The following is a 23,016-nucleotide window of genomic DNA, read 5'->3' as shown; positions in this document are numbered from 1 at the left end:
GATTTTTCCATTTTTGCTGTAAAGAAAAACAGTAGTAGTGTCTCCTGATTGTTCAGACACAAATATATCTGTTGAAAATAGTCTGGTGTAGGCCCGAGAAATACAAGTGTGGTTTTGCAGTTCCACGGGTCAAATCTCTGTATTATCCTGCTTTTTGCATTTTTTGCAATAAAGAAAAACAGTAGTGTCTCCTGATTGTTCAGACACAAATATATCTGTTGAAAATAGTCTGGTGTAGGCCCGAGAAATACAAGTGTGGTTTTGCAGTTCCACGGGTCAAATCTCTGTATTATCCTGCTTTTTTGCATTTTTTGCCATAAAGAAAAACAGTAGTGTCTCCTGATTGTTCAGACACAAATATATCTGTTGAAAATAGTCTGGTGTAGGCCCGAGAAATACAAGTGTGGTTTTGCCGTTCCACGGGTCAAATCTCTGTATTATCCTGCTTTTTTGCATTTTTTGCCATAAAGAAAAACCGTAGTGTCTCCTGATTGTTCAGACACAAATATATCTGTTGAAAATAGTCTGGTGTAGGCCCGAGAAATACAAGTGTGGTTTTGCAGTTCCATGGGTCAAATCTCTGTATTATCCTGCTTTTGGCATTTTTTGCCGTAAAGAAAAACAGTAGTAGTGTCTCCTGATTGTTCAGACACAAATATATCTGTTGAAAAAAGTCTGGTATACACCAGTAAATTATAACTGTGGTTTTGCTGTTCTACAGTAAAAAATCTCTATTATCCTGCTTTTGGCATTTTTTGCCATAAAAAAAAATAATAGTGTCTCCTGATTGTTCAGACACAAATATATCTGTTGAAAATAGTCTGGTATACACCAGTAAATTATAACTGTGTTTTTGCTGTTCCATGGTAACAAATCTCTGTATTATCCTGATTTTTCCATTTTTGCTGTAAAGAAAAACAGTAGTAGTGTCTCCTGATTGTTCAGACACAAATATATCTGTTGAAAATAGTCTGGTGTAGGCCCGAGAAATACAAGTGTGGTTTTGCAGTTCCACGGGTCAAATCTCTGTATTATCCTGCTTTTTGCATTTTTTGCAATAAAGAAAAACAGTAGTGTCTCCTGATTGTTCAGACACAAATATATCTGTTGAAAATAGTCTGGTGTAGGCCCGAGAAATACAAGTGTGGTTTTGCAGTTCCACGGGTCAAATCTCTGTATTATCCTGCTTTTTTGCATTTTTTGCCATAAAGAAAAACAGTAGTGTCTCCTGATTGTTCAGACACAAATATATCTGTTGAAAATAGTCTGGTATACACCAGTAAATTATAACTGTGGTTTTGCTGCTCCACGGTAAAAAATCTCTAATATCCTGCTTTTGGCATTTTTTGCCGTAAAAAAAAAATATTAGTTTCTCCTGATTGTTCAGACACAAATATATCTGTTGAAAATAGTGTGGTATACACCAGTAAATAATAACTGTGGTTTTGCTGTTCCACTGTAAAAAATCTCTATTATCCAGCTTTTGGCATTTTTTGCTGTAAAAAAAAACTAATAGTGTCTCCCTGATTTTTCAGACACAAATGTATCTGTTGAAAATAGTCTGGTGTAGGGCCGACAAATAGAAGTGTGGTTTTGCAGTTCCATGGTTCAAACCTCTGTATTATCCACTTTTGGGCCATTTGTATCTAAAAAAAAAACAGTTTGAGTGTGTCGTTCACTGTTCAGCCGCAAATATATATATTTAAAAAAGTCTGGTATACACCAGTAAATTATAACTGTGGTTTTGCTTTTCCACGGTTAAAAATCTCTATTATCCTGCTTTTGGCATTTTTTGTCGTAAAAAAAAAACTAATAGTGTCTCCCTGATTTTTCAGACACAAATATATCTGTTGAAAATAGTCTGGTGTAAGCCCAAGAAATAGAAGTGTGGTTTTGCAGTTCCACGTGTCAAATCTCTGTATTATCCTGCTTTTGCCATTTTTTGCCATAAAAAAAAAACAGTAGGAGTGTCTCCTGATTGTTCAGACACAAATATATCTGTTGAAAATAGTCTGGTATACACCAGTAAATTATAACTGTGGTTGTGCTGTTCCACGGTAACAAATCTCTGCATTATCCTGATTTTTTCCATTTTTGCTGTAAAGAAAAACAGTAGTGTCTCCTGATTGTTCAGACACAAATATATCTGTTGAAAATAGTCTGGTGTATCCCCGAGAAATACAAGTGTGGTTTTGCCGTTCCACGGGTTAAATCTCTGTATTATGCTGCTTTTTTGCATTTTTGCCGTAAAGAAAAACAGTAGTGTCTCCTGATTGTTCAGACACAAATATATCTGTTGAAAATAGTCTGGTGTAGGCCTGAGAAATACAAGTGTGGTTTTGAAGTTCCACGGGTCAAATCTCTGTATTATCCACTTTCAGGCCATTTTTACCTAAAAAAAAACAGTTTGAGTGTGTCGCTCACTGTTCAGCTGCAAATATATCTAGTTAAAATTTTCTGGCATACCTCAGTAAACAATAACTGTGGTTTTGCCATTCCATGGTAAAAAAAATCTCTATTATTCAGCTTTTGGTATTTTTTCCGTAAAGAAAAACAGTAATAGTTTCTCCCTGATTGTTCAGATTGTTTAAAAGAGTCGGGTGTAGGCCAGAGAAATAGAACTGTGGTTTTCCTCTTCCACGGTTCTAATCTACTTTTTATTACCCTTTTTCCATTGCTAGTGCGAGTGTAAGCTATTTTACTTCCTTTACGATGGGCAAGGCGCGTGGCAATTGGACGTTCTGGTGATGGTGCGTGCAGAGGACTGGGCCATGGCCAAGGTGAAAATGTGCCACAAACAACAGCCACATCTTCTCGCTCCCACTTCTTGACCGAATTACGAGGGAATCACAGAACAACACCAGTATTGTGAACTGATCAGTGTGAACAGGTTATTAATTGGATAGCAGATAATACTTCCAGTTACCTGGGCACCACCACCTCCGGTCTGTCTTCCACACGGTCAACTCTTAGTAGCCGTGAGTCTCGACCGCATACTCCTCCTCACCCTGATGCTCCTTCCTCCCACCATGCCGAGTGTCGTCAGACAGCAACTGATCCCACACTTGGACACTCTGAAGAGCTGTTCACTGGTCCATTTCCAGATTTGTACCCCTCGCCTGCTCCGCTTGAAGTGGTGGAAGAGGAGATCCCATGTAGCGATGCCCAAATATTTGAACAGCCACGGACACAGGAAGTCGACGTTGGCAATTTGTCACAAGAGGTGGACGATGACGAGACACAATTACTAGGAAGTGAGGAGGAGGATTGTGGTGCGCAAGTGGAAGAGGAGGAGGTGGTGGATGATCTAGTAACTGACCCAACGTGGCAGGAGAACATGCAGAGCGAGGCCAGAAGCACACAGTGTGAGGAAGGCAGAGTACCCCAACAGACAAAGCAATGTGAACTGAGGTCTAAGATGGTACACATGCAAGAAATAGGAGCATATTCACACTAGCAAAAAGATGCAAAACCTACAAAAGACAAAAAATATATCTCATACCCTGCCATCAGTATATATAAATGTAAAGCAAAGTTGCATATGAAATATAGGGTACTTAGTGAACTATTTTTGATCAAAAAAAGTATACAAGCCATCCCACCAGCGACAAGGTGACCCTAAATTGGGACGGTCTTACACTGTCTATATTAAAAACCTTACTGTATATCAAAGTTGAAGTAATGCATATAAAAGGGTAGACAAATAGAACCGGGTCCCAATATCAGACCACCTAAACCCTTGATAAGCTACGTATATACTAACCAGCTCAACAAGGGGGATGCCACACCCCTAATTTGCACAGAATGCAAACAAGACAAAAAAACAAGCAATGTGAACTGAGGTCTAAGATGGTACACATGCAAGAAATAGGAGCATGTTCACACTAGCAAAAAGATGCAAAACCTACAAAAGACAAAAAATATATCTCATACCCCACCATCATTATATATAAATGTAAAGCAAAGTTGCATATGAAATATAGGGTACTTAGTGAACTATTTTTGATCAAAAAAAGTATTTAAGCCGTCCCACCAGCGACAAGGTGACCCTAAATTGGGTTGGTCCTACACTGTCTATATTAAAAACCTTACTGTATATCAAAGTTGAAGTAATGCATATAAAAGGGTAGACAAATAGAACCGGGTCCCAATATCTGACCACCTAAGCCCATGGTAAGCTACATATATACTAACCAGCTCAACAAGGGGGATGCCACACCCCTAATTTGCACAGAATGCAAACAAGACAAAAACCAAGCAATGTGAACTGAGGTCTAAGATGGTACACATGCAAGAAATAGGAGCATGTTCACACTAGCAAAAAGATGAAAAACCTACAAAAGACAAAAAATATATCTCATACCCTACCATCATTATATATAAATGTAAAGCAAAGTTGCATATGAAATATAGGGTACTTAGTGAACTATTTTTGATCAAAAAAAGTATACAAGCAGTCCCACCAGCGACAAGGTGACCCTAAATTGGGACGGTCCTACACTGTCTATATTAAAAACCTTACTGTATATCAAAGTTGAAGTAATGCATATAAAAGGGTAGACAAATAGAACCAGGTCCCAATATCAGACCACCTAAGCCCGTGGTAAGCTACATATATACTAACCAGCTCAACAAGGGTGATGCCACACCCCTAATTTGCACAGAATGCAAACAAGACAAAAAACAAGCAATGTGAACTGAGGTCTAAGATGGTACACATGCAAGAAATAGGAGCATTTTCACACTAGCAAAAAGATGAAAAACCTACAAAAGACAAAAAATATATCTCATACCCTACCATCATTATATATAAATGTAAAGCAAAGTTGCATATGAAATATAGGGTACTTAGTGAACTATTTTTGATCAAAAAAAGTATACAAGCCGTCCCACCAGCGACAAGGTGACCCTAAATTGGGACGGTCCTACACTGTCTATATTAAAAACCTTAGTGTATATCAAAGTTGAAGTAATGCATATAAAAGGGTAGACAAATAGAACCGGGTCCCAATATCAGACCACCTAAGCCCGTGGTAAGCTACATATATACTAACCAGCTCAACAAGGGGGATGCCACACCCCTAATTTGCACAGAATGCAAACAAGACAAAAAACCAAGCAATGTGAACTGATGTCTAAGATGGTACACATGCAAGAAATAGGAGCATGTTCACACTAGCAAAAAGATGCAAAACCTACAAAAGACAAAAAATATATCTCATACCCTACCATCATTATATATAAATGTAAAGCAAAGTTGCATATGAAATATAGGGTACTTAGTGAACTGTTTTTGATCAAAAAAAGTATACAAGCCGTCCCACCAGCGACAAGGTGACCCTAAATTGGGACGGTCTTACACTGTCTATATTAAAAACCTTACTGTATATCAAAGTTGAAGTAATGCATATAAAAGGGTAGACAAATAGAACCGGGTCCCAATATCAGACCACCAAAGCCCGTGGTAAGCTACATATATACTAATCAGCTCAACAAGGGGGATGCCACACCCCTAATTTGCACAGAATGCAAACAAGACAAAAAACCAAGCAATGTGAACTGATGTCTAAGATGGTACACATGCAAGAAATAGGAGCATGTTCACACTAGCAAAAAGATGCAAAACCTACAAAAGACAAAAAATATATCTCATACCCTACCATCATTATATATAAATGTAAAGCAAAGTTGCATATGAAATATAGGGTACTTAGTGAACTGTTTTTGATCAAAAAAAGTATACAAGCCGTCCCACCAGCGACAAGGTGACCCTAAATTGGGACGGTCTTACACTGTCTATATTAAAAACCTTACTGTATATCAAAGTTGAAGTAATGCATATAAAAGGGTAGACAAATAGAACCGGGTCCCAATATCAGACCACCAAAGCCCGTGGTAAGCTACATATATACTAATCAGCTCAACAAGGGGGATGCCACACCCCTAATTTGCACAGAATGCAAACAAGACAAAAAACCAAGCAATGTGAACTGAGGTCTAACATGGTACACATGCATGAAATAGGAGCATGTTCACACTAGCAAAAAGATGCAAAACCTACAAAAGACAAAAAATATATCTCATACCCTACCATCATTATATATAAATGTAAAGCAAAGTTGCATATGAAATATAGGGTACTTAGTGAACTGTTTTTGATCAAAAAAAGTATACAAACCGTCCCACCAGCGACAAGGTGACCCTAAATTGGGATGGTCTTACACTGTCTATATTAAAAACCTTACTGTATATCAAAGTTGAAGTAATGCATATAAAAGGGTAGACAAATAGAACCGGGTCCCAATATCAGACCACCTAAGTCCGTGGTAAGCTACATATATACTAACCAGCTCAACAAGGGGGATGCCACACCCCTAATTTGCACAGAATGCAAACAAGACAAAAACCAAGCAATGTGAACTGAGGTCTAAGATGGTACACATGCAAGAAATAGGAGCATGTTCACACTAGCAAAAAGATGCAAAACCTACAAAAGACAAAAAATATATCTCATACCCTACCATCATTATATATAAATGTAAAGCAAAGTTGCATATGAAATATAGGGTACTTAGTGAACTGTTTTTGATCAAAAAAAGTATACAAGCCGCCCCACCAGCGACAAGGTGACCCTAAATTGGGACGGTCTTACACTGTCTATATTAAAAACCTTACTGTATATCAAAGTTGAAGTAAAGCATATAAAATGGTAGACAAATAGAACCGGGTCCCAATATCAGACCACCTAAGCCCGTGGTAAGCTACATATATACTAACCAGCTCAACAAGGGGGATGCCACACCCCTAATTTGCGCAGAATGCAAACAAGGCAAAAAACCAAGCAATGTGAACTGAGGTCTAAGATGATACACATGCAAGAAATAGGAGCATGTTCACACTAGCAAAAAGATGAAAAACCTACAAAAGACAAAAAATATATCTCATACCCTACCATCATTATATATAAATGTAAAGCAAAGTTGTATATGAAATATAGGGTACTTAGTGAACTATTTTTGATCAAAAAAAGTATACAAGCCGTCCCACCAGCGACAAGGTGACCCTAAATTGGGACGGTCCTACACTGTCTATGTTAAAAAAATAACTGTATATCAAAGTTGAAGTAATGCATATAAAAGGGTAGACAAATAGAACCGGGTCCCAATATCAGACCACCTAAGCCCGTGGTAAGCTACATATATACTAACCAGCTCAACAAGGGGGATGCCACACCCCTAATTTGCACAGAATGTAAACAAGACAAAAACCAAGCAATGTGAACTGAGGTCTAAGATGGTACACATGCAAGAAATAGGAGCATGTTCACACTAGCAAAAAGATGAAAAACCTACAAAAGACAAAAAATATATCTCATACCCTACCATCATTATATATAAATGTAAAGCAAAGTTGCATATGAAATATAGGGTACTTAGTGAACTATTTTTGATCAAAAAAAGTATACAAGCCGTCCCACCAGCGACAAGGTGACCCTAAATTGGGACGCTCCTACACTGTCTATATTAAAAACCTTACTGTATATCAAAGTTGAAGTAATGCATATAAAAGGGTAGACAAATAGAACGGGTCCCAATATCAGACCACCTAAGCCCGTGGTAAGCTACATATATACTAACCAGCTCAACAAGGGGGATGCCACACCCCTAATTTGCACAGAATGCAAACAAGACAAAAAACCAAGCAATGTGAACTGAGGTCTAACATGGTACACATGCATGAAATAGGAGCATGTTCACACTAGCAAAAAGATGCAAAACCTACAAAAGACAAAAAATATATCTCATACCCTACCATCATTATATATAAATGTAAAGCAAAGTTGCATATGAAATATAGGGTACTTAGTGAACTGTTTTTGATCAAAAAAAGTATACAAGCCGTCCCACCAGCGACAAGGTGACCCTAAATTGGGATGATCTTACACTGTCTATATTAAAAACCTTACTGTATATCAAAGTTGAAGTAATGCATATAAAAGGGTAGACAAATAGAACCGGGTCCCAATATCAGACCACCTAAGCCCGTGGTAAGCTACATATATACTAACCAGCTCAACACGGGGGATGCCACACCCCTAATTTGCACAGAATGCAAACAAGGCAAAAAACCAAGCAATGTGAACTGAGGTCTAAGATGATACACATGCAAGAAATAGGAGCATGTTCACACTAGCAAAAAGATGAAAAACCTACAAAAGACAAAAAATATATCTCATACCCTACCATCATTATATATAAATGTAAAGCAAAGTTGTATATGAAATATAGGGTACTTAGTGAACTATTTTTGATCAAAAAAAGTATACAAGCCGTCCCACCAGCGACAAGGTGACCCTAAATTGGGACGGTCCTACACTGTCTATGTTAAAAAAATAACTGTATATCAAAGTTGAAGTAATGCATATAAAAGGGTAGACAAATAGAACCGGGTCCCAATATCAGACCACCTAAGCCCGTGGTAAGCTACATATATACTAACCAGCTCAACAAGGGGGATGCCACACCCCGAATTTGCACAGAATGTAAACAAGACAAAAACCAAGCAATGTGAACTGAGGTCTAAGATGGTACACATGCAAGAAATAGGAGCATGTTCACACTAGCAAAAAGATGAAAAACCTACAAAAGACAAAAAATATATCTCATACCCTACCATCATTATATATAAATGTAAAGCAAAGTTGCATATGAAATATAGGGTACTTAGTGAACTATTTTTGATTAAAAAAAGTATACAAGCCGTCCCACCAGCGACAAGGTGACCCTAAATTGGGACGCTCCTACACTGTCTATATTAAAAACCTTACTGTATATCAAAGTTGAAGTAATGCATATAAAAGGGTAGACAAATAGAACGGGTCCCAATATCAGACCACCTAAGCCCGTGGTAAGCTACATATATACTAACCAGCTCAACAAGGGGGATGCCACACCCCTAATTTGCACAGAATGCAAACAAGACAAAAAACCAAGCAATGTGAACTGAGGTCTAACATGGTACACATGCATGAAATAGGAGCATGTTCACACTAGCAAAAAGATGCAAAACCTACAAAAGACAAAAAATATATCTCATACCCTACCATCATTATATATAAATGTAAAGCAAAGTTGCATATGAAATATAGGGTACTTAGTGAACTGTTTTTGATCAAAAAAAGTATACAAGCTGTCCCACCAGCGACAAGGTGACCCTAAATTGGGATGGTCTTACACTGTCTATATTAAAAACCTTACTGTATATCAAAGTTGAAGTAATGCATATAAAAGGTTAGACAAATAGAACCGGGTCCCAATATCAGACCACCTAAGCCCGTGGTAAGCTACATATATACTAACCAGCTCAACAAGGGGGATGCCACACCCCTAATTTGCACAGAATGCAAACAAGACAAAAACCAAGCAATGTGAACTGAGGTCTAAGATGGTACACATGCAAGAAATAGGAGCATGTTCACACTAGCAAAAAGATGCAAAACCTACAAAAGACAAAAAATATATCTCATACCCTACCATCATTATATATAAATGTAAAGCAAAGTTGCATATGAAATATAGGGTACTTAGTGAACTGTTTTTGATCAAAAAAAGTATACAAGCCGCCCCACCAGCGACAAGGTGACCCTAAATTGGGACGGTCTTACACTGTCTATATTAAAAACCTTACTGTATATCAAAGTTGAAGTAAAGCATATAAAATGGTAGACAAATAGAACCGGGTCCCAATATCAGACCACCTAAGCCCGTGGTAAGCTACATATATACTAACCAGCTCAACAAGGGGGATGCCACACCCCTAATTTGCACAGAATGCAAACAAGGCAAAAAACCAAGCAATGTGAACTGAGGTCTAAGATGATACACATGCAAGAAATAGGAGCATGTTCACACTAGCAAAAAGATGAAAAACCTACAAAAGACAAAAAATATATCTCATACCCTACCATCATTATATATAAATGTAAAGCAAAGTTGTATATGAAATATAGGGTACTTAGTGAACTATTTTTGATCAAAAAAAGTATACAAGCCGTCCCACCAGCGACAAGGTGACCCTAAATTGGGACGGTCCTACACTGTCTATGTTAAAAAAATAACTGTATATCAAAGTTGAAGTAATGCATATAAAAGGGTAGACAAATAGAACCGGGTCCCAATATCAGACCACCTAAGCCCGTGGTAAGCTACATATATACGAACCAGCTCAACAAGGGGGATGCCACACCCCTAATTTGCACAGAATGCAAACAAGACAAAAACCAAGCAATGTGAACTGAGGTCTAAGATGGTACACATGCAAGAAATAGGAGCATGTTCACACTAGCAAAAAGATGAAAAACCTACAAAAGACAAAAAATATATCTCATACCCTACCATCATTATATATAAATGTAAAGCAAAGTTGCATATGAAATATAGGGCACTTAGTGAACTATTTGAGTACCCCAACAGGCAGGAAGAAGCATTGTGGTGGCCGCACACAGAAGGCGGGCAAAAGTTCCCCGTAACACCAACACGAGGGACGTTGCCAGTACAACCTGTAGGTCTTCCAGAGTCTTGAATTTTTTTAAAGACTCTACTGATAACCCCAAAAAGGCAATTTGTACCACCTGCCATGCCAGCATCAGCAGGGGTGACAAAACTACCAGCCTGACCACCACCAGCATGATCAGGCAAATGGCAGCAAAACACTCGACTTTGTGGGGCGAACCCCAGGGTCCACACCAGTGTCAGCGGGTGTCACCACTGCTACTTCCGCTGTTGTGCGTGCAATAGAACCCCCTGTTGTGTGTGCAAGGCAATCCCCTGTCCATACTGCATGCAAAGATGCCCCCTCCTCTCAGTCTTCACTTGTTATGGCAGTTTCTCAAGAAACAGCATCAACGTCCATGTCCACATCCCACCGCAGTGTTCAATTGTCCATATCCCAGACCTTTGAACGAAGGCGGAAATTCGCAGCTAGCGCTCACAGGCCACAGTCCTAAATTCACACATTTCACGACTGCTTGCTTTGGAAATGCTGCCTTTTAGGCTGGTGAAGACGTAATCCTTCTGCAACCTTATGGCGGTGGCCGTCCCTCGGTACTCGGTCCCCAGCCGACACTATTTTGCCCGGTGTGCCATTCCCGCACTACACAAGCACGTGTCCCAAAACATCTGCCATGCCCTCAACAACGCAGTTACTGGGAAAGTCCAACTGACAACGGACACGTGGACAAGTGCTTGTGGCCAGAGATGGTACATCTCCCTGACTGCGCACTGGGTAAACATAGTGGAAGCCGGGACCCAGTCGGACCTTGGGACAGAGCACATCCTCCCCACACCAATGATTGCGGGCCCTAGGTCTGTCAGAGTTGCCCCCACAGCGTACAGCTCCTGCGCATCATCCTCCTCCTCATGTTCAGCCTCCATCTCAGATATCACCACATCAGTTACAAGATGGAAGCACTGCAGTACTGCCTCCGCCAAGCAGCAACAGGCTGTGCTGAAACTCATAAGCTTAGGTGAGAAACCTCACACTGCTTGCTAGTTGAGGACAGCTGTGAAAGAGCAGGCAGATCTGTGGCTGAGATCGCTGAACCTACATCCAGGCATGGTCCTGTGTGACAATGGCCGTAACCTGGTGGCGGCTCTGAGGCGAGGCAAGATCACACACGGACCATGCCTGGCTCATGTGCTTAACCTCGTGGTTCAGCGGTTTCTTAAATCGTACCCCGAGTTGCCAGATCTGCTCGTCAAAGTACGCTGCCTGTCAGCTCATTTTCGCAAGTCGGCTACAGCTTCCGCAGCCCTTGCTGTGTTGCAGCAGCGTTTGCAGCTTCCGTCACACCGACTGGTGTGTGATGTCCCCACTTGTTGGAACTCTACCCTCCACATGTTGCAAAGGATTTGTGAGCTGAAGAGAGCAGTTGTGGAGTACCAGCTGCAACAAGGCCGTCAATATTTAGGTCAGACTCTACACATAAGACCTCAGAAGTGGACCTGGATGTCTGACATTTGTACCATCTTGACAAACTTTGAGGAGTCCACCAAGATGGTGAGTGGCGATGTCGCCATCATTGGCGTCAGCATTCCAATTGTCTGTCGTTTGCAACGCTCTCTGCAGAGAATTAAAGAGGAGGTATTGCAGCCAGATTATGATGAGATGAATCAAGAAGCCGTAGCGGTTGATTACACACAGCCCAGCCTCATCTCATCCCAACGTGCATTGGGGGACAATGAGGGAGAGGAGGAGGAGGAGGAATAACAGGAGCTTGTATCATGCGCTGTAGACGGTAGTACCTGTACAACTGTCATACCGTCGGTTCAGCGTGGGTGGCCTGAAGACAGGGGGGAGGAGGAGGAGGAGGAGGAGGAGAGCATGGTCAGTCGACATCTTGGTGAGGACACGGAAGTCTTGCCCGTTACCAGTCTGGCACGCATGGCTGACTTTATGTTACGCTGCCTTAACCGTGACCCTCGCGTTGTCAAAATGTTGGGTGACAGTCATTACTGGTTGGTGACACTTTTAGACCCCCGCTACAAGGAGAACTATCACTCTCTTATTCCTGAGGTGGAGAGGTCTACAAAAATGGGGCAGTACCAGAAGGCCCTTGCTGCAGAACTGTTTAAAAAATTCCCATCTGAACACGCTAGCGGCAGAGGTCACGGTTCGTTGACCAACCAAGGCATACAAGCGAGTGACAGGCAACTCCAATCCAGCAGAGGCAGAGGAACACTGTCAACGTTCTGGGACAGTTTTCTCAGACCCTCCCTTCGGACAGACCCTGAGGCGCGGGGTACTCTCACAAGGAGTGGAAAGTTTCAAAAGATGGTGAGGGAGTACCTTGCCGACCGTACCACCGTCCTCCGTGATTCCACTGTGCCTTTTAATTATTGGGTATCCAAGCTGGACACTTGGAATGAACTCGCTCTGTACGCCTTGGAGGTCCTGGCCTGCCCTGCCGCTACCGTGTTATCGGAGCGTGTTTTTAGTGCCGCTGGGGGAATTATAACTGATAAGCGCACTCGCCTGTCAACTGACAATGCTGACAAGCTGACCCTTATCAAAATGAACAAGGGCTGGATTGGGCCAGACTTCTCATCACCACCAAATGACAGCAGAGTAACATAAAGTCAAATCCACTGTGTTATTTCGGGAGGTGTATTCACATGCACCGCTTCACACCCACACATGGGTATATGCTTCCTCATTTCGGCTGTTTTATGTTCTTCTCCTTATCCTCAGCCTCCACCACCACTATACCACCAGGGTGACCATGGTCCGTGTTGCCATTATTGAAAGTTCCTCCGTCCTTATTTTTGTCAGCTTTTGCTTGAAAGGCATAAGCAAAGACTGTGGGAGACCCACTCCCCAATAATGGGAATAATATTTTTAAGATGCTGTACTGTATGGCTCTTGTAAGGGGCATTAAAAGCGTCTTGTTAAGCTACTGTGACCTCCACCACTTTTCCGAGGGGCATTCAAACCATCTTGTTAAGCTACTGCGACCTCCACCACTTTTCCAAGGGGGCATTAAAAGCGTCTTGTTAAACCACTCTGAACTCAACAGCTCTTCCAAGGGGCATTGAAATGTTGTTTTTAATTAACTCTAACCTCCACGACTCTTCGAACGGGCATTGCATTTCCTCCTAATTTTTGGCAGCTTTTGCTTGGAAGGCATAAGCAAAGACTATGGGAGACACACTCCCCAATAATGGGAATAATGTTTTTAATATGCTGTACTGTATGACTCTTGTAAGGGGCATTAAAACCGTCTTGTTAAGCTACTGTGACCTCCATGTCTCTTCCAAGGGGCATTCAAACCGTCTTGTTAAGCTTCTGGGACCTCCACGTCTTTTCCTAGGGGCATTAAAACCGTCTTGTTAAGCTACTGTGACCTCCACGTCTCTTCAAAGGGGCATTTAATGCGTCTTCTTAAGCCGCTATGAACTCCACAACTCTTCCAAGGGGCATTGAAATGTTGTTTTTAATTACCTCCAACCTCCACTACTCTTCCAACGGGCATTGCATTTCCTCCTAATTTTAGTCAGCTTTTGCTTTTCAATGCAAAGGTGAAAACTAAGGGAGACCCACTCCCCAATAGTGGGTAGAAGGTTTTTAGTACGCTGTAATCCACATCTGTTTCAAGGGGCATTGCAGTTCTTCATAAAAGCCTTCCATTCACTGCTTAGGCCAACAGTGTACAGGAGACCCAGTTGCTATAAATGGAAAAAACGGTTTAGTTAAGGCCCTCTGACCTCCATGTCATTTCCAAGGGGCATTGGAGTGCCTCAAAATTTTTAGTAGGCATTTCACTCACTGTATGCCCTATAACTGTGTAGCCGAACCGCTCCTTTTGTTACAGAAACATATCCTACAATACATATGTGGTTGACTGGCCTGATATTGATGTGAATGGTCCATGTTACTCCTGCTCTTTCTCCTTTGCCACTACCTCATCCATCATTTATCACCTGAAGCTTTGTTTTAACGGGAGTCATAGAACTGGGATAGTAGCAGGAAAACATCCAGCAATCCTCGGAGGAGGTAGGATATGCGCCAAAACGCTGACCACCTCAGGCCTTGCCGTGACTACATACATGCGCTTGCATTCCAAGAAAACAAAGCAGATGCTAACTTCTATCATCATCATCATCATGCTCCTCACCTTGGCACTCTCAACTCCCCTGATAGAGAAGCCAGGGCCCACCGGAGGAGTCTGGATCTCTGGTGGGCTCATCCAATGCTGCCCTAAAGCAGGCCGGGCTAAAAAAAGTGTGTGGGGGGAAGCTGACAGGAGAAATAGGGGCGACTGGGAACTGTTTATGGACACCCGGCTGCCCCCAGGCGGCTGGGGACCGTGTGTAGACACCGGGCCACGGGGCGGCTGGGGACCGAGTATGGACACCCGTCCGCCCCCTGGCGGTTGGGGACCGAGTGTGGACACCCGGCCGCTGGGCAGCTAGGGACTGAGTATGGATACCAGGCCGCCAACGCAGCTATGACGTGGTGGCCAGATTCCACCTCCACATGCCTAAAAGGCCCAATTTCAAGTGCAAGCAAGCAGTATGGTATTGCAGCCTGGGGGTGGGTGGGTGGTTGGCTGCATATTTGCGCTTGCATTGCAAGGAATGGGGGAGGTACAATTGAACACTGCCCTGGGACAAGAACTTGCACGGGGATAGTTGCAAGTCTGCATCTTCTGATGCGGCAAGTATGACTTCTGATGGGCACACTTTTAGGCAGTAACCTGGGTGTCAGAGATGCTTCCAGGGGTCTTCCCCATGCTGTTCCCATGTCTTTTCAGCACTGTATGCATGTTTCACACAACACATGGCCAGATAAGATTGTAAAATGTTAAAATGACATTTCCCGGTGAATGCATTTGTCACGGTTGAAAGCAATACAAAAGTGCAAAAAGGTATAAAAAATGCTATTTGTGAACATAGCCCAAGGTGTGGAGGAGTATTTTTTGGGGGGGTTATTTATTTTACCTTATACACAAGTCTTTACCCTGGAAAGAAAATTCCTTAACATATTTCACAGGAAAGCAGTTTCAGTTTCGTTTTTGAACGTTTTATTGTGAGCCCTTAAAAGTGGCTTAATACATCTGACCACGTTGTTGACAGCAGTGACCTGGGGGTCAGAAATGCTTCTTGGGGTGATCCCCATGCTGTCCTCATGTCATTTGAGCACTGTCACTATCGTTTTGGGCACTTGTTAGCCTTTTAAAAGACTGCGGGGGTGCCGCCGCAAAAATGCTCGGGTCTCCCATAGACTAACATTGGGCTCGTTGCTCGGGTCGAGCACCCGAGTATCACAGCGAGCTCGGCCCGAGCTTCGAGCACCCGAGCATTTTAGTGCTCGCTCAACACTACTCACATGTCATTAGAAACTTCTATTTGGACAAGCGGCAGGGCATGGAATAGAAGTAGCATTATTTGAATTTTGAAGCACAAATTTGGCTGAAATAGAGTTCTTGACATGCCAAAACAACGGAAACTCCACAACTAACCCATTTTCTAAACTGCACCCCCTAAAGAATTAATTTATTGGTTTAATGAGTCTTTTGAGCCCACATTTTATTAAAGGATTTACTTCAAAATTAGTGTGAAAAAATAAACTTTAATTTTTTTATCACACAAGTGTCATTTTTAGGACAAATTTTTCATACATAGTAGAGAGAGGTAAGGAAATGGACCCCAAAATTTATAGCGCAATTCCTCCTGTGCTCAAACATAACCCCATTAGTATAGTTTGACTGAACAGTCAGGCCCAAAAGGGATGGGCACCCTGAGGCTTTTTAGGTCATAAATGCATATATATCTATGGGGTACAATGTCCCCAGCATCACATTTGCTAGTAAATATGACTATGCTGTGCTGACAAAGCCACATACCACTGTTATTTCATCGGAGCTGAAAAAAGTTGCATTGAAATGAAAGGCAACATGTTTCAAACTGGAGGAGTGTAACAATGTTGCAAAGGTGAGCAAGTTCACATGATAAAAGAACATCCAGGGCTGCTGCCACTCTTTCTTTTTATTCATTCTCCTTCTTTTTAAAAGGGACTAGTTGTACATATCTCTCTGATTCAGGGGCATTAAAATTAAAAGTTTGAAAATCGCTAAATATTCAAAATTGGCGTTAAATTTCACAAATTTTTTCACAAATAAACACAAGTCATATTGAAGAAATGTTACCGCTTTCACAAAGTACAATATGTCACGAAAAAATATTCTCAGAATCAGTGGGATCCGTTTAAGCGTTCCAGAGTAATTACCTCATAAATGGACAGTGGTCCGAATTGTAAACTTTGGCCTGATCATGAAGGTGAAAACAGGCTTGGAGGCTGAAGGGGTTAAGTACAATTTTACAAAAATACTCACCATTCCATCATTTTGGCCTTTCCTGTCCTTTCTGAATGCAGTTTGTCTACATTTGTAACCCAGTCATGGCTTTTGTCCAGCCAGGTTTCCGTAATGCCCAATTTTTATTATCTATAACACATATGAATAATTTTTCTTGCAGCAGAACAAAACCCTAACTGATCAAAAAATAATAGCACCCATGGCTCTTTTCTCCATATCTGCATCCTGTACTGATGCTCAGCCTATATTGTTGCCTCCTTAAGGGTTGCTAGGCAACTTCCTTATAAGGTCATATGCCCCTTTAAGGTAAGAACACAAGATTCCATTCTGACATCATTATGACATCACAATTAAACATCAGAACTTATACAAGTGTTTACACTCCCATCATCACTTTGATACCCTGGTGTCATTGTTGTCAGTGATCAGCTGCATAGCTATTCACATATTGACTGCGCTTGGATTTATTTTGGATTGTTGAAATGTCTGGAATTCCTCCAGACAGACTTCAGGTGTTAGCACTACTCCAGGGCATTCTTACCACCTATGACCCTGACTTTGTGCTACCACTACCCGATGGCGTCCTCAGCTTCACTTACCGGCTGGTTATGGAGCTAGTGAGAGATTGCCTGACCAAATACCACCAAGGTCGAATAAGCTCAGAATATCTTGAGCATTTACAGCAGAACATCTGGACATTAGTACAGCAGGTAAGTAGCAGACAATCTGCACAAATCATAGAAAACTAATAATAATAGGCAATACTAATGGAATACAAGTTTAAGATTAACCTGTACCATATACCCAGATAATAATACCCGGGGAGCGGTAATAGGGTGTACAGGCTACATTAGTTGCTGTGCAGATACTTACTAGTATTTGCTGTACAGATGGCAGGAGTAACATGTTTGGTGATATAAATGGCCTCCTCCATTCTGCCCGTTCTCGAATGATTTTCCTTTCTTGTTTATTCTCATCTCTATAGGCCAAAGAAAAATCCCAAAGTGGAGAATTGGCCTTTATTAAACAACTGGCCCAAAATGTCCTGCTTGTACTGGAGTATCCGGCCTACTCACTGGAGCGTCTGGTAAGGATCCACCATCTTCTATATCTCATGTCCTTATTGTCTGATCTTCTCCAGATTACCGTCATATATCAGAAGGTCAGATATGTGATGTTAGAGGCCTCCCTGTCCGCTCCAGGCAGACACAGGACATTTTATGGCCGCCTGTCTCTGCGGCTTCATCACCTGTGATGACAGTCTGTACTCAGCGGTGCAGAGTTTGTATTTCCACCTCTGTCTCACTCGATCATCACATTCTTCCTTCTGTTAAATGCTTCAGTTCTGATAAAAGATATTAGAGAACAGTGGTAGATACAAGTCCCTTATATATGAATTTGGATTTACTGGAGGGAGCGGCTGCGTATAGTCCGTCCTATACTGAAATTATCATGTAAATCCATCCAGTATTAGTCCATCCTGCCTTGTGGTAATTTAGTGATTATGAAATGTTATATTAATTGTATATATTATATCGATCAGAGAACATCAGAAGGCGACTCCGAAGAGGGGAAAAACCTAAATATCGCTGACCCCGAGACCAGTCAGCCGGGGCTAAACCCTGATCTGATGGAAGGTAAGCCGATCATCTAATATTCTACATTCTAATATCAAGTTATAGAGAACGGCAGAGAATATGGAGATTTACTCTTCATTCTCTGTATGAGGCTGCTGACGGCTCATGAGCCCCCTATAAACTATAATGGAGGGGCTCATGTAATTCTGCTCCTCTCCTCTGGGCTCTTCTCATGTCATTGTTGTGACTTGATCAGATCCTGAACAATCACACATTTATAGTACAGTATATATGGATATGCCATAATTATATACAGTGTGTAGAATATCCATATACCCAGTATTATTCCATGTACAGGGGTCTCGTCATTTCCTTCATTACATGGATGTGTTATATAGTAAGTGCTGATATAGACTAATATATGACGTCTCTTCATTATTTTATCATTATTTTAGGAATAACTGAGCCGGAAGATTCTGATGGTGGAATATGTGAGACACCAGAGATCATCCAGGAATCTGCCAGTGTAAGTATCAGAGGGACGTCTATAGATCATCAGATGACGGGTGTGAGTTACACATCCCATATTATATCCCATATGATAATGGGATAGCTCAGTTCTTCATGTAGATCAGACCTATTGCATGTGATGATGCATTATTATTATTCTGCCTCCTCTGTGTGATGTCCATTATCCTCCCCTGCAGTACAATGATATATGTGTATGGGGGATATCCCCCTATAATATAATAGTTTCTGCGGAGAGTCCGGCTTGTATCATGTCCTCTACATCTGCTGAAGTGTAATCAGTGAGGACATCATATAGAAGTGAGACCTTCCTAGATCTGGGGCTTTTATTCTCCTGAAGATTCAATGTCTTATTGTCATTTCTTTTTCCTTTTTAGACATTGATCGGATCATTAAACCCTTTGAGACTTCCTTGTAAGAACGACTATAAACTGATCAAACTGATCAGCTTTGGATCTTTTGGGTGAGCATTATTTTAGTATAATATGTATTTCCCAGGGCTCCTTATGATGATGTCTATGTCTCTGTGACCTGCCCATGTAATGTTCCCATAGACAAATTATATGAGTCCACATCACTGTCCACATCTATCACTATTCATGTCAGGTAAGATGTGACGTGGATGAGGTGATCATTTGAGGAGTGTTATTTTATGTAATTTTAGACCTGGATTTCTAGTGACGCCCAACATGTTATATCGACCATTAGTACAGGAGATCACTTGATGAGGTCTATAGACTCATTGTTAGTAAGAATTCATAATAAATCTTGGATTTTCCTCCTCTCAGGGCCGTCCACTTAATGCGCCATAAAGACACAAATCAAGTATGCGCTATGAAGAAAATGGACAAGCAGAACCTGAAAGACCCAGAGGAACTGGAACGAGCCTTTTTGGAGAGGGACATCTCAATCTTTGCTGATTGTCCCTTTGTGGCCTCCATGTTCTGCTCCTTTCCTACTAAGCTTCATCTGTGTATGGTCATGGAGTATTTACCAGGTAGGACACATCCATCGCATCTATATCCAGCCCACGTCAGCTTAATCCTAGCACCTTATATACCCAGAATGTGCCCACATGGACGGGTACATGTCCTCACTGCATTTACTATGAGCTATTTGTTGCAAAGATGCCTGAAAAGTCAGTGATCTCTGTGAACATCTTCCCTGTATGTCCTCACTGAGCATGGAAGCCATATCCACTATGGAAAAAAAGCTTGTAGATGAGGCCCGGCTGTGTCTCTTTGTATAGGGTCACTCTGCAGTATACAGTATATCTTTATGTAACAGATCCTGTCCCAATGTCTCTGCTTATTTCTCATTCACCCTCATCATGTGTAATTTACATTGTAACAAACCCTCACATGTCATATTTGCTTTGTCCTGTAGGAGGAGACTGTGGCAAGCTTTTAAATTACAGAGGTGCTTTACCTGTCCCCCTGGCCCGTATGTATATTGCGGAAACTATTCTTGCTGTGGAATACCTGCACAACTATGGTGTGGTGCACAGAGACCTGAAGCCTGAGAAGTAAGTGACCCCTGTAATATAATACAGGGGAAGAAAGTTTAAGTTCGTTATATAGCCTGTGGGTTATTACTTGGGGCTGACACCATCTTTTCTTTCACAGCCTCCTGATTACATCAACAGGACATATTAAAGTCACAGATTTTGGGCTTTCAAAACTCGGCCTCATGAGACCAACATCTGACATCTACCAGGCTCCATTTGAGGACATCACCAGCGAGTTCCTTGATAATGAGGTTGGATTTACTTACAGGATCTTCTACTTCATCTCATCTCTTTCTCCTTCTCTGATAATTTCTCAGCTAGAAAATATTTCCTCTGATGTTACTGTATTTGTTGCAATTATATTTATTGATCATCATCTCATTGTTCTGTTGGTTTCCAGGCTGTTGGCACCCCTAAATACGTAGCTCCAGAAGTCATCTTAATGAAAGGATATGGAAGGCCTGTTGACTGGTGGTCAGTAGGGATCATCCTATATGAATTTCTTTATGGATTTACACCATTTAATGGAGCTTCCAAAAAGGAGATTTATCACAGTATCCTTAGGGGTAAGTAAAATAATCTGAATGCTATGTGATCTCACAGTTATTTAGCTTGCTTGATTCTGTGGTTTAGTTCTAGCTTTGATAAGGAAATAGATTTTTAAGAAAATGAATGAAGACGGTTTCTGTAATATTTGTTTTTTATATAACAGATGACATAACTTGGACATATGATAAATACTCTCCTCCCCGCGATGCTCGGGGCATCATAACTGAGCTGCTCAGAAAAAATCCAACACATAGACTTGGGACAGGTAATATTATAATAGTATTCTTTATGACTTATTACACCTCTGTGACCAGAAAAATTATCTAGTCCATTGGGATCAGCACTGAGATTCCCTACTCTACCTAATTTCAGTACATTTCCGTTACATCTTCAGTTTAGATTAGCATAAATTATAAAGATATGGAGGAGTTTGTCTTACAATCCCTTTATCACTTTCTTTCTTATCTTCCTTTTCCAGAAGGAGCAAATGAGGTCAAATTTCATCAATTTCTGCGTTACTTAGACTTTGACAACCTTCTAACTCAGAAGCCCCTGTTTGTTCCTGATCTAAAGTCAGATGAGGACACTCGCTACTTTACCAGTAAGTAAAATGAGACGTCATCTACAGGAAACTGCCGTGTGTCTTGTCTTTCATTTTATGTGAAAATGATTATCCATCATTATTAGTGATAACATGGTGACTGTCTGACCTTGGTCTTATACTAATAATCTCTGATAACAATTGTATTTTGCAGCTCGCTCCAGAACATACAAACATACTGATTCAGATGAGGGCGACACAAGTGGAGAGAATGACTGGACAGATGTCCAGAATTATGTATCATCTTCTGAAAAGTTTTCTAAAGTAAGTATGTAATGAATAAAATGTATAATGCCATGTGAACACAATGAGTGTTTCATTGTTTCATGACATTTTACCTCAGTATTTGTAAGCCAAAATCAGGAGTGGGACAGTCAGAGGAATAGTATAATAGAAACACGTCACCACTTCTGCATTTTTCACCCACTCCTGGTTTTGGCTTACAAATGCTGAGGTAAAAAACTCACCAAATACTCAACGTGTGCATGTGGCCTAAAACCTGTAATTAGAAAAAAGTTATAAAATATACCTATTTTATATTTCTCTGCTTCTTTTAGCTAATTACCGCCAATACCGTAATGATGAACAATGAAGAGAAGCCTATGTCATCTTCATTGTGTTCCCCAGAGAAAAGCGAAAAACGCTCAGACATGTGAGTAGATTATTATCATTATTATGAGATTCAGTTCTGATATATGTCAGATCCAAATACAAGACACGAGTAACACAAATCTAAATCCAGGATCCACCACCCCATGATTTCTGATCTCTGTGGATCTGGCTTGTGATAACACTTCAGTAACAACTGATCAATGTGACCAGCCATTCATTTCCAGTTCACTACGGCCAATATTACTAGTTATACTGTATTCTTGATGGTAGAATGGGGTCCTGAGCAGGGTGCCCCCTTCATTGTGTCCTAATTGGCCTTACAGACAGATGTTCTTCCATTTTTCTATTGTTTTTCCTTGTAATTTATTTGTCTTTCTTCTACAAAACAGGCAGAGAGAGTCTTCATCTTCCAAAACTGATGATGACAATCAGTGTTTTCCTGCTAAAACCAGCGAGTCATCCTCGTCCTCAGTGTCAGGTATGTACAGGTTTATAGGCCATCCTATTATAGCCTATAATGCAAAAGTGTAATGTGAATCTGCACATGAAGACTCAGGAAATTACTTATTACTATTACTTTATTCCCGCTGCCCCCCTGATTATTCAGTTTTTTGCTTTGCTAATACCCCCCATATGATTCTAGAGTTATGGGCCTCTTTTATTTAGTGCTAACCTTTATGGTCTTTACCAATGGGGCGTGGCTCACAGAATTCTCTGGGCACGTATCTTCGGGCTGCTCTGCAATATTAAACTGTGAGCCATGCCCCCA

This window comes from Phyllobates terribilis, unplaced genomic scaffold (genome assembly GCF_046119375.1).
Source record: "Phyllobates terribilis strain yellow unplaced genomic scaffold, ASM4611937v1 Scaffold_100__1_contigs__length_5926523, whole genome shotgun sequence".
In the NCBI taxonomy this organism is placed as follows: domain Eukaryota; kingdom Metazoa; phylum Chordata; class Amphibia; order Anura; family Dendrobatidae; genus Phyllobates; species Phyllobates terribilis.
The sequence above is the reverse complement of the archived record's forward strand: the minus strand, read 5'-3'. Positions refer to the sequence as shown.